Consider the following 13,814-nt stretch of genomic DNA (forward strand, 5'->3'; position numbering starts at 1 on the left):
AGAAGAAGAGAAGAGAAGAAGAAGAAGAAGAAGAAAGAAGGAAAGAAGAAAGAGAAGAAGAAGAAGAAGGAAGAAGAAGAAGAAGAAGAAGAAGAAGAAGAAGAAGAAGAAGAAGAAGAAGAGAAGAGAAGAAGGAAGAAAGAAGAAGAAAGAAGAAGAGAAGAAGAGAAGAGAAGGAAGAAGAGAGAAGAAGAAGAAGAGAAGAAGAGAAGAAGAAAGAAGAAGAAAGAAGAAGAAAAGAAGAAGAAGAGAAGAAGAAGAAGAAGGAAGAAGAAGAAGAAGAAGAAGAAGAGAAGAAGGGAAGAAGAAGAAGAAGAAGAAGAAGAAGAAGAAGAGAGAAGAGAAGAAGAAGAAGAAGAAGAGAAGAAGAAGAAGAAGAGAAGAAGAAGAAGAAGAAAGAAGAAAGAAGAAGAAGAAGAAGAAGAAGAGAAGAAGAAGAAGAAGAAGAAGAAGAGAAGAAGAAGAAGAAGAAGAAGAAGAAGAAGAAGAAGAAGAAGAGAAGAAGAAGAAGAAGAAGAAGAAGAAGAAGAAGAAGAAGAAGAAGAAGAAGAAGAAGAAAGAAGAAGAAGAAAGAAGAAGGAAGAAGAAGAAGAAGAGAGAAGAAGAGAAGAAGGAAGAAGAAAAAGAAGAAGAAGGAAGAAGAAAGAAGAAGAAGAAGAAGAAGAAAGAAGAAGAAGAAGAAGAAGAAGAGAGAAGAAGAAGAAGAAGAAGAAGAAGGAAGAAGAAGAAGAGAAGAAGAAGAAGAAGAAGAAGAGAAGAAGAGAAGAAGAAGAAGAAGAAGAAGAAGAAGAAGAAGAAGAAGAGAAGAAGAAGAAGAAGAGAGAAGGGAAGAGAAGAAGAAGAAGAAGAAGAGAAGAAGGAAGAAGAAGAAGAGAGAAGAAGAGAAAGAAGAAGAAAGAAGAAGAAGAGAAGAGAAGAGAAGAAGAAGAAGAAGGAAGAAGAGAAGAAAGAAGAAGAAGAAGAGAAGAAGAGAAAGAAGAAGAAGAAAGAGAGAAGAAGAAGAAGAAGAAGAAGAAGAAGAAAGAAGAAGAGAAGAAAGAAGAAGAAGAAGAAGAAGAAGAGAAAGAGAGAAGAAGGAAGAGAGAAGAGAAGAAAAGAAGAGGAAGGAGGAAAGAAGAAGGAAGAAGAGAAAAAAAAGAGAGAAGAGAAAAGAAGAGAAGAGAGAAGAGAAGAAGAAGAGAAGAGAGAAGAAAGAAGAAGAAAGAGGAGAAGAAGAAGAGAGAAGAAGAAGAAGAGAAGAAGAAGAGAGAGAGAAGAAGAAGAAGAAGAAAGAAGAAGAAGAAAAGAAGAAGAAAAGAAGAAGAGAAGAAGAGAAGAAGAAGAAGAAGAAGAAGAAGAGAAGAGAAAAGAAGGAAGAAGAGAGAAGAAGAAGAAGAAGAAAGAAGAAGAAGAAAGAGAGAAGAAGAAGAAGAGAAGAAGAAGAAGAAGAAAGAAGAAGAAGAAGAAGAAGAAGAAGAAGAGAAAGAAGAAGAAGAAGAAGAAAAGAGAAGAAGAAGAAGAAGAGAAGGAAGAAGAAGAAGAAGAAGAAGAAGAAGAAGGAGAAGAAGAAGAAGAAGAGAAGAAGAAGAAGAGAAGAAGAAGAAGAAGAGAAGAAGAAGAGAAGAAGAAGAAGAGAAGAAGAAGAAGAAGAAGAAGAAGAAGAAGAAAGAAGAAGAAGAAGAAGAAGAAGAAGAGAAGAAGAAGAAGAAGAAGAAGAGAAGAAAAGAAAGAAGGAAGAAGAAAGAAGAAGGAAAGAAGAGAAGAAGAAGAAGAAGAAGAAGAAGAAGAAGGAGAAGAAGAAGAGAAGAAGAAGAAGAGAAGAGAAGAAGAAGAAGAAGAGAAGAAGAAGAAGAAGAAGAAGAGAAGAAGAGAAGAAGAAAGAAGAAGAAGAGAAGAAGAAGAAGAGAAGAAGAAGAGAAGAAGAAGAAGAAGAGAAGAAGAAGAAGAAGAAGAAAAGAAAGAAGAGAGAAGAAGAAGAGAGAGAAGAAGAAGAAAAAAGAAGAGAAAGAAGAAGAGAGAAGAAGAAGAAGAAAGAGAAGAAGAAAAGAAAGAAGAAAGAGAAAGAAGAGAAGAAGAGAAAGAAGAAAGAAAGAAGAAGAAGAAGAAGAGAAAGAGAAGAGAAAGAAAGAGAAGAGAAGAAGAAGAGAGAAAGAGAGAAAGAAGAAAGAAAGAGAGAAGAAAGAGAGAAGAGAAGAGAAGAGAAGAAGAAGAAAAAAAAGAAAAAAAAGAGAGAAGAGAAGAGAGAGAAGAAGAAGAAGAAGAAGAAGAAGAAGAAGAGAGAAGAAGAAGAAGAAGAAAGAGAGAAAGAAAGAAGAAGAAGAAGAGAAAGAAGAAGAAGAGAAGGAAAGAAGAGAAGAAGAAGAAAGAGAAGAAGAAGAGAAGAAGAGAGAAAAGAAGAAGAGAAAGAGAAGAAGGAGGAAGAAGAAGAAGAAGAGAAGAAGAAAAAGAAGAAGAAGAAAAGAAGAGAAGAAGAGAAGAAGAAGAAGAAGAAGAAGAGAAGAAGAGAAGAAGAAGAAGGAAGAGAAGAAGAAGAAGAGAAGAAGAAGAAGAAGAAGAGAGAAGAAGAAGAAGAAGAAGAAGAAGAAGAGAAGAAGAAGAGAAGAAGAAGAAGAGAAGAAGAAGAGAAGAAGAAGAAGAAGAGAAGAAAAGAAGAAGAGAGAAGAGAAAGAAGAAGAAGAAGAAGAGGAAGAAGAAGAAGAAAGAAGAAGAAGAAGAGAAGAAAAAGAAAGGAAGAAGAGAAGAAGAAGAAGAAGAAGAAAGAGAAGAAAAAAGAGAAGAAAGAAGAAGAAAGAAAAGAGAAAGAAGAGAAGAAGAAGAAGAAGAAAGAAGAAGAAGAAGAAGAAGAGAAGAAGAAGAAGAAGAAGAAGAAGAGAAGAAGAAGAAGAAAGAAGAAGAAGAAGAAGAAGAAGAGAGAAGAAGAAGAAGAAGAAAAGAGAAGAAGAAGAAGAAGAAGAAGAAGAAGAAGAAGAAGAAGAAGAAGAAGAAGAAGAAAGAGAAGAAGAAGAAGAGAAGAAGAAGAAGAAGAAGAAGAAGAAAGAAGAAGAAGAAGAAGAAGAAAAGAAGAAGAGAAGAAGAAGAAGAAAGAAGAAGAAGAGAAGAAGAAGAAGAGAAGAAGAAGAAGAAAAGAAGAAAAGAGAAGAAGAAGAAGAAGAAGAAAGAAGAAGAAGAAGAAGAAAGAAGAAGAAGAAGAAAAGAAAAGAAGAAGAGAAAGAAAAGAAGAAGAAGAAGAAGAAGAAGAAGAAGAAGAAGAAGAAGAAGAAGAAGAAGAAGAAGAAGAAGAAGAAGAAGAAGAAGAAGAAGAAGAAGAAGAAAGAAGAGAAGAAGAAGAGAAGAAGAAGAAGAAGAGATGTATTATTCCCCAAATGTGACCCACTCCTTCAAAGCAGTATCATTTTGGGATAAATTTAGTGATAGTGATATGAGCTAATTTAATAGCCACACACACAAAAACCAACAACAAACATACAAAACACTTGGGGTTAAATTCACTTCGTTACCGTGGATAATCAATACAATTTCTTGCATTAGAAAATACTCGAAGTTCGTATATTTCTCGTGACTTCATTTCTAATTTTACTTTTCGGAGTCGACGTTTTGAGACGATGGGTCGCAAATACGCGTGTAAACTTGATGGAAACTATGAATACACACCATGCACAGACTGTTGAATAACTTCTTCTTCCTTTTCTTCTTCTGTGGGTTAAGGCAGCTAGCCCCATCATGTTGACGATTAATGCTGCGCTGTAGTCAACACAAGGTAGATGGGTTTGAAGGCAGCCTTGTTGTATGGGCGCGTAGACACCGCGGTTATTCTATTCCTCTGCTGTTTTCGGGAAGAAGCTGTCTGTGATATATTTTTAAGGTTGGAATAGTGTATATCGGTGGATGTGTTGTACGAGCGCTATGTTCGCGGGTCGAAAGTTTAGGCTGAAAGTTGGATGTGTTTTGTTCCCCAAAACAACTATCGGATAGGTCGGCTCAAGCAGATGTAACAGAAACCGTATAAAAGAGTAGAGGTGTTCAATACGCCTTCCTGGGAAATTTCATTTTAATGGATACAGATCCCGGGTGCAGTCGATATTTTTTTTTACCCCCCCCCCCCCTCCCAAACCCCTATCCACCTAGCAGTAACTGGATAGATCGTCTTTTAATCTGACGGGAAGTACTTTGCGATAGACCAGCGTCCTATCCAAGGATAGCTAGCAATTGTCATTGTTCGTCTCACGATTTAGAAACCGGCATAGACCCCGGCTTCATAGGACTACGAAAGTCAACCCTAGTAAAAAATACTCATTTCACACAATGATTGGTAAGGGAAGGGGATGGAATTGTCTGACTGAATGGTTAAGGCATTGCATTGGAACAATTGTAACCCAGAGGTTCCGGTTCGAGCCCAACTTCATTTGTAACCAATTTCCTCAAAACGGTTCTCTTATGGAATGCTGAAAATTCGAAATACAGTGAAAAATACGAGGCGTGGAATACAGTTCGTAAAAATGACAAAAAGTAAAATTTCTCCTCATTGTGACGAGAAAATAACAATAAGTATTGAATTGTAAGCTTCAATTTATTAGACAAAGGCAGATACCGTGGACGTCTTTGACTAATAAATGGAAGCTAAAAATTCAATACTTACCGTTATTTTTTCCTTCGAGCTTCAAGCAGCAACATTTTCATTATTTCGTCACTTTAGCGTTAACATCGATACAATGCAGTTTTGAGACGACAGGGTTTTTGTTGTGTTTAATTGATCAAGGTCATTCATTTCCAATTTGACCAGGGATTTGTGTTTTGGTTTTTTTTTTTTGGATAGTATTCCTTCGTGAAACGCATAACTGATTGACGGTAGCATCTAAAAAGAAATCCCTTTATTCATCCAATAGGGGAAATTTGTGTCTATGGTCTATTCCAAGGGACGACTGGAATAACTCAGGCGTCAGCCGCAGTGTAATCCCGCAATTTGAGCTAGGGCGAGGTGACTTACTCAAGGCTACACAGCGCAGCGGCGAGTGATTGAACTCGGTACGGCACTGGTACGAAGCAAAGACCGTACCGTTGAGCTTCGCTGCCCACGATCTTCACGCTGACGGCAGTTTGTAGTGCATGGACATTGACAAAGTAGACTAAATAAAGCAAAATCGACGAGTACTTTTTCAGATTTTCACTAGCACAATACCCACGAGACGTACCCAAAGCGCTTCACAAAGGACCCGAAGTCTACAGTACCGCTCAGCATGTAGGACGAGACGTCGATTACAAACCTCAACTTACCAGTACAAGTCAAGTCGCAACTCCCCGTGCAGACAAGATATGTACTTGGGACGGTGAGTGTGAAGAGGACAAATGGACATACCTAAGCCCTCTTATGATGATCTTATCTATTTTTCACTTGAACTTGAATTCCAATACTTCTGATGTTTTCGGGTAGGGAATTCCACTTTCAAATGGTGCTTGTGAAAAACGAGTTCAGACAACCAAATAAATAAAAATCACTTTATTCATCCCATAGGGGAAATTTGTCTCTATGGTCTATTCCAATGGAAGACTGGACTAACTCAGGCGTCAGCCGCAGTGCAGCGCCGCGAATTAAGCTAGCGCGAGGTCACTTGCTCAAGGCCAAACGCTTTGACTTTGAGCACATTTAGTGGATATTGCGCTACAGGGAAAGCTCAATTTTTATGCGCCCAGAGCCTCCAACCAGGGGGATGGGTTGAGCAATATAAATGTGCATCATTATTATTTATTATTAAGGTCACACAGCGCAGCGGTGGGCGATCGAACTCGGTAGCTTTCGACTTTCGGGTTCGAAGCAAAGACCTTACCGCTGAGCCACACTACCCAGCATTAACTGAACATTCATTAACTCGTATCTGCGGGACCTAGTTTTCGTAGTCATTTTCTCTGGTTCGGAATAGGTTATCGAGTGTGATAGTTGATGACTTGTACTTGTATTGTATTCCTTTGTCTACAGTGGGATTCGAATAGGAAATCCACGTGGTATAACAAGTAGACCATAAAGCCGCCCAGGAAACAGCTGAGAACAACTCCCAACAACAATTCATTTATCTTTCTTTTCATTTGATGGACATAATTTTTTTCAACACTAGACAGATCAAAGTTGTAGTCAAGGAAACCAATCTGTTGACTCAAAAATAAAATGGCTCAGGAACCGGTTGCTCAAAGGACTAAAAACTCATGGGAGATAACTATGTATAACAGATTATTGATATAGTATTTCAAGAGTTGTTTCCCGTTGACCGAAAAAAAAAATCTCTTCCGTGCGTTAAGTATTCTGAGTCGCTAAAAATCAGGATTGGTTGACGCCGACGTGTACGCATATGCAGGTCTGACATTCGAAACCGATTAGTATGGGCCTAATTTAATATTGTTGTAATGGAAAATATTTTGCGTCACTTTTTGAGATTTCCATTACAACAATGAGGCAATAATCAATAATGAATTGGGTGACCAATCTTGTAAATGAGAAGCCGAATAAAGAAATAATTTAACGAAAATAAATAAATAATACATACTTGAATGAAAAGTCATTCTAAAGATATAAAGGAATAAGAGAGAAGAAAAGAAAAAGAGAGATAAAACAAAGTTAGCCCAACATCTTTCAAATAAACGTTATTTCAGACATATTTTTAAATAGCCAATAATAGGCTATACTGCGGGCACGTTTTATAACAATAATGACATGGGATATCGTAGCTAGAATTAGACAGTGGGCCACAGTGGAATGGTTTTCACTGTCACTTCCGATTCCTGGTCACCAAGTTACTGCGCTGGTGGCCTTCAGACCCCCCCCCCCCCCCTTCTAGCCAACATGTAACATGCAGGCCACTTTTACTTTAATAATTTTCTCTGACAAAGACAACACTCTTACTGGCCAGGTACTCATTTTACACTCGAGTGCAGTGAGAGAGCCTTTTCCTTGGACAACAGAACTTTCCACCACCTAAAGCGGGATCCAAATCAGGAACTTATCGGGCCCAAGGCGACATAAGACCACAAAGCCACACTAGTTTTTACTTGAATACAGTTGGTCTCGCATAAAGTCAGCACCTCTTTGTTGGTCACAGATTTTGTTCTTTATCTAAGTCTAAGTGGGCTTCATTGATCTAGACTAAAATAACATCAACAAATCTTTCTGATCTGGTGGTGTTGACTTTATCAGCATTCCACTGTATACCACTATAATTCCATGATGAGAATAGTTAAAATGATTTAAATGTTGCTGCTTGAAGCTCGAACTCAAAGGAAAAAATAACGATAAATATTGAATTGGAAGTTAGCTTCAATTCGAAGAAGACGGATACTGTGGAAGTTTCGGGTTTCCCTTTATCAACACCACTCACTATCACAATCAAATTATCTCATTCATCTGTAGTTTTGTTGATAAAGGGGAAACCCAAAGCGTCCACATTGTCTTCGTCTAATAAATTGAAGCTTACAATTCAATTACCTGCCTAGAAATTCTCATTCGCCGGCAAACATTGACCCATGAAATCAATATTTATCGTTATTTTTTTTTTCATGAGAATAGAAACACTTGGAATACTCTTCAACAGTCGTAACGTCACTTCCTTCCTAATGACGCATGGTAACTTAGTAACACTGGCTCTAAACTACCGGAACAATGGCGGACGCCCGTATAAAATATTTCTCCGACGAGCATAAAAGCGTATCCAGAGGGAAAAAAAAACATATACATTTGATCATGTTTTGACTTTAACACATTCTAATCACAAGGCATATGAAAAGTTCTAGCCAGAATGAAGAATAAAAAGTAATGATTTTCTTTGTTTAGAACCAAGATGGCCGCCGTTGCCGGGTGGCGTGACATCAGACTACTGAATCCAATTGTCTTGGACGATGAACTGCACCAAAATGGAAGAGTGGAGCGTCTCTGACAGGATTGGATACTGACAAAATTGAACTCTGTTGCACTTTTTGCTACTGTTCTCTATTCTCCCTTGAAGGCATGATTGAACTGAATTGAACTTAAATGACGTGTGGAGCTGTGCTTTTGTTAGGTCTCTTTTTGGATGCAACTGACTGGTGATGCCTTGTTCATGCCTGCTTTTGTTTGTTTGTTTTTATACCGCGCCGCTTGCAACACATTAAGGCCATATCAGCGCCAGTAAAAAGTTCTAGAATTACAATTAAAGCACCCAAGAAAAGGTAAGACAAAGGCAGACCTGCCTAGCACTATAAAAATTCGTAGAATTACGAAATTTTTACTCCAACTCCAATCTCCGATCTTCATGAACATTCCTAAGTCATTAAAACATATTGAAGTCTCATCCAGACACAAGCAGAGGTCCTAAGACTAAGAGTAAGAGGAATACACACTCAAATGTATATAAATCATATATACAGTGGAACATCCCGATAACGACATGCCACGCGACCGAGTTTTTATGTCGTTATCCGGAGGTGTCGTTATTTAGAGGTTTCCAAGATGGCGGACAAAAGTGGGCGTGGTAAGGCCCGCGGGACCAGTTTTTATTAACATTGACAAAACAAACAAAACATTGTAGTGTATTCCTCTTAGAGGGTTCTTGTGCGTGTGTCTGGATGAGACTTTTAGGTGATCTGAACTGAGTACACTGATAGTGTGCTCCTGGAATCTACGTCTGTTCCCTATTTAAACCATTCCCCTTTGTCTTACTTTTTCTTATGTCATTTCAATTGTAAATATAGAATGTTTTTTACTATCCAATTTTCTTCATTTTTACTGGCGCTGATATGACATAGATGTGTCGCAGGCGCTGTAAAACCCATTAAAACAAACAAAATTCCTCCTCCTCCTCCCACAAAAACACTACTACTACTACAACTACTATACTACTACTACTATTATTATTATTATTACTACTACTTCTACTACTACTACGACTACTACTACTTCTATCACCACATAATATCACATTTTCCAAGATTTTGTGTTTACTTGCTTACACTTACATTTATACCTTGGTTTTTATTAATGCATATCAGCCAAGATTCGTCAAAAAAAAGCTGCGTTCTCATTGGTTCAAGCAGGAATCGTTTTTATAAACTTTTGAGTACTCATACTCGGTATTTTTAGTATCAGATATCTACGAAAACTGCCGAAAATCGCCAAAATGATGTCGTTATTCGGAGGTTTTATCAAAAAGTGCGTCGTTATTTGGAGGTTATTTTTACTGATCTTAAATAGAAAAAAAAATCGGGACCACGGGTCAATGTCGTTATCAGCAGGTTATCGTTATTCGGAGGTGTCGTAATCGGGAGGTTCCACTGTATGTAAACAAAACAAAATACAGTGCATGACAGTGACAGAGATTGGGATATGAATTACAAGACAAAAATAAAAAAAAATCATCTCCCAAGACCTAATCCAGCCAACTTATCTCATCCCAAGACAGAAAGCATGTTGGAAAACAGATATAGGAGGATAGAAGACACATAAGGTGCCTCCCTGCCCTGCCCACTATGGGAGGTCAGGAATCCCACCCAGAAAAGGAAAGTGTAATTGGTAATAGAGGTTATTCCCATTTGGCCCTTACAAAGAATAGGTTTGAATACTTACTAATACTAATTTAGTCTTTAAAAAAAACCCTTGGACTTTTGCTGACCGCTTGACAGTTGATGAGCAGCTTGTTTTTAAGGGTTTTACGGCGCTAGCAACATATTAAGGGGCGGTTTGGGTCTTTTCTAAAAAAAATTTAATTACTTTTATCGGGCGGTTTTAATCATTCTGTATCATCAATATAGGTTAAAAAACAACATTTATGGTGAAAAATTTTAATTATCTGTGTTGATACCCATTTTGCGATCTAATTTGGGGGTCTGACATCAAAAAATATATGTAACAATCTTGTGGCAAAAGTTCCACAAAAACTAATAATGAAGGAATAACCTCCATATATTCTTCCCTCTTGTCAACATTGTACCATAGTGTGTCACCATAGAGAGATTTTACGGCTTTAGCTTATGGAATTTTTATTAGATCATTACAAAGTTGAGAATCAAAATGTTATGACAAAATTGATGTAAAAAATTCAGATTTAGGATTATAATTTAAAATTCACAAATCTTATCAAAAAAATCTCTCTATGGTGACAAAATACATTATCTCTGTCATAACTGTGGAAATTTTCAGACAATTTCACTGAATAGATTCTGAGAAACGTTGGACACATTTTTCCTTAGAAAAATGACATATTGAGAAAATAGCAAAATGGCTTCCCGTTTTTCACACATTTCTTACTACCTGTACCATTTTTGACTGTGTATTTCGTGCCTTTATAGTTTACTTTAAGAATTTGGACTTCAATTATATTATTTCTAAGATAGTAAAATATCATTTTCCACCAAAATCTCAAAATCAAATGTTTGAAGGATTTTCCTAATAACTAGACCCAAACAGCCCCTTAAGGTCATATCAGCGCCAGGAAAAAGGAAGAAAATGGGAAAGTAAAAAGTTCTAGAATTACAATTAAAGCACCCAAGAAAAAGGACAAAGGGGAATTGGTTCGAATAGGAAGCAGATGTAGATTCCAAGAGCACACCATCAAAATGCTTAGTTTGAGGTCACCTAAAAGTCTCATCCAGACACAAGCACAGGTCCCCACTAAGAGGAATACACTCAAATGTTTACAAATGATATATAATATACAAAACATAATACAGTACATAACAGAGAGATGATTTACAAGGAAATAAATATCATCTCCCAAAACTAACCATACATTTGAATGTTTCCCTCTCAGCCAGGGTCAGGACAAAACCAAGTAATCTCATTCTAAGTCAAGACAGAAAGCAAGTTGGAAAACAGATATAGGGGGATAGAAGACACAGTAAGTACCTCCCTGCCCACTATGGGAGGTAGGAACCCCACCCAGGTGAGCAGCTTGTGCTATTTCGTGGTTTCAAACCTGCAACCTATTTAAATGATATGTGATGCCCAGACATTGCCCTCACAAGGGCTTGCCATATCCTGGTGAAGAAAAGCACCATGGAACAAATGTAAAAAAAAAGTCATCAAAAACGAGTTGGGAGTGAAGGCCGAGTTGTTATCAATAGTAGCCTGTAATCCCTCAATAAAATGCTGCATTACCTAGTGCCAAAAATAGTGTACCCTTCCCTTAGAACCAACATCCAGGGATAATGACAAGGTTTAAGGCCAACGACACATTTGTCCATTGTGCCTGTAACAAATCAGTAGTACACCCCATTGACTCAATTTACAAAAGAGTAATGTACACATATGCAGTCCCTCACTGCCACTAGACCCATTGAGCCGGAGTTCATCCCAGTTTTCTAGACATCAATTTCTAGCTGCCCTTTGGATAGGTTGCCAGTCAACTGCAAAGTACTATACACATGATCTAACAGACCCAGAAACCCAATCACTGCGAGGTGGACAGAATAGAATCACAAGTACACCCAGGGTTGAGGACAGTCCGCCTTGCATGTAAAGCAAGTGCTCTACTGAGTTATCGAGACCCCCAGTGTACTCATAAGGATTACAAGGTGATCCCATTCAAGGACAAGAAGCAACATGGAAAAGGAAAATATAAGAAAACCCTCAGGATAAACATAACAGGAACAGTCTTGTCTAAGTCAGTGTAATTGAAGAGAACAACAAGAATGAGCCCCCAACCCACTTCACTGACAATCTAAGCCCTGCATTCGGATAGACATGACGGTCCCATCTACACACCAGCAAAGGATCGGTATTAATGATTTACAAACCAAGGTGACAATGATATTAATTGCTGGGCGCATATTACTAAAAGATCTGAAAGTTGAATCCTCTATTTAGCGTAAGGAATAACACTTTGCAATGATATGAGAGAAATTGTAATGACAACAAGCCCATAACAGACCAGCAAATAAGTCACGCCAACCACTGGTCATAGACATAGTTTAAGAAAAATGAAACAAGAAAACTAAGATATCACACAAGCTATAAGAAGGGGACAAATAACGAAAAATCATATGGTTTTTAAATATTTATTGGCTGCTAAACATTTTCCTAAAAAAAGAATCCCAGAATTTTACCCCCCAAATGCTTCTTCCTTGCCTCTTCATGATCCATGATACCAGAGGATGTAGTCAGGACAACATATCTGGAGAAAAAAATGAAACAAAAACAAACAATATTTTAAATAACATTCAGAACACACCTTGAAATGAAAACTCTCAATCCTACTTGTCAACAATCCTGGATACCAACTTTCTAAAGTTAAAATATTTGGAAATCAGTATAAAACACTGAAAAGTGCAATATAAAGGAAAAAAAAAAAAAAAGCAGTCTAAGAAAACAGTCAATCGTAATCAAAATGGAGGGAATTGGAGGAGAAAGGAGAGAGAAAAAAAAAGGCAAAGCAAAATAGCACATTGACCACAGATATTGCCATCAATAATCCTTTGAATTCGTAATGTCATGAAAAAGATTTAGGAATAGAAAATATCAGCAAAACATGTAAATTCTAACCAACTTCTTGAAATGCCAAATACATTACAAAATAATTATCAGGACCTAACCGAAAAAATTAAACAGATGCTCCAAGCAATATACAGTGACATTTGACACAAACTTAAGCATAGAATGGAAACAGCTTGACCACCCGCATGATAAACATAGAAAAACCCTCAGCACCCGAATGGCTTAGGGGACCTTGGAGGGCTAAACAAAATATTCTAAAAAAGAGAGAAGCATGCTTCAGGCAAAAGATGCGTATCAAAAACAAGATTGTATGTATAATGCAAAAGGAGGATAACCTATAATCTTGCAAAATCCAAATGTTCAACCTCAGTCACAGCCCATTGGAGGGGTTGTGATGGGCGACTATGACAACTTCATGAATGAAAGCTTATTTTCACATTGCTTCTGCAACTGGCGACACCACATCAATAAGAAACATTTTTTGAGCTTGTGAATAAGTATGTTCAAAAGAGCAAAACAAATCCCAGAAACTATCATTTTTATTAAAAAGGGACATTCCTGACTATATATGAGCAGTTGACTGTATCATATGCTCTCATGACCACAGGAAAAAAACCCCAACAAAACTTACACGCAAATAGGGTAGAAATCATGACCGAAACCATTGTCACCTCACGTCCTGCTTCTAACTTAAAATTGTAACATGGTAAAAATAACAGCACTTACCCAAACTGTCTGGAGGGGAGAAGATTAGTGGTCCATCTTTCCAATTCATCAAGACGTACATTGAAACGAGGACTGATCACACCACACTGGGGAGAGAGAGAGAGAGAAAAAAAGAGCATAAATTATAATGTAGTCAACTGAAAACCCTAAACAACTTGGGAAAAAAAAAAGTGTCCGTGATGACACTATTAGTGGTGGGCTATCGTTGGAACTGCAAAACATCACCAGAAGTTGAGGGGAGCTGCCCAAATTTTTATAGGGTCAAACCAGAGTTCTGGCATCTTCATAATGACGAGGTAGTGGTTGTTGTGAAGGTGGTAGTGGTACAGACCTCTGTCATAATCAAATCCAATACACGAGAAATGTACATTACTACTAACAGGAAAAAATGTCGTTTTATAGGGGTTGTCCACACACACAAACATAAAAGAAGAAGAGAAGTTTGAAATTCCATTTTCCCTCTGTAGCTTTTCGGGTTTAGGACTGGCGTGTAAGCAATTGCATATACTGCCTGATGACTTTCATTTCACCATTGTGTGTATAAAAAGAATTCATCGATTACTGTCTGTCTTTAGAGGAGACGATCTCATACACCATTAGTCCGTTGTATGGCCCAACTATCAAGAGTATTCATTGGTTGAAAAGCAAACGTTTTCATTGGCTA

General features: G+C 37.6%; 1 protein-coding gene across 1 annotated transcript in view; it reads right to left on the reverse strand.

Annotated features, from left to right (window-relative positions):
- The window catches only part of LOC144972428 (U3 small nucleolar RNA-associated protein 6 homolog), a gene marked incomplete in the record, with an annotated part of 519,965 nt that overhangs the window by 500,290 nt on the left and 5,861 nt on the right, over window positions 1-13,814 (reverse strand).

The sequence above is a fragment of the Berghia stephanieae genome, chromosome 5, assembly GCF_034508935.2.
Source record: "Berghia stephanieae isolate SIO BIC M18660-M18661 chromosome 5, UCSD_Bste_1.3, whole genome shotgun sequence".
Taxonomy (NCBI): domain Eukaryota; kingdom Metazoa; phylum Mollusca; class Gastropoda; order Nudibranchia; family Aeolidiidae; genus Berghia; species Berghia stephanieae.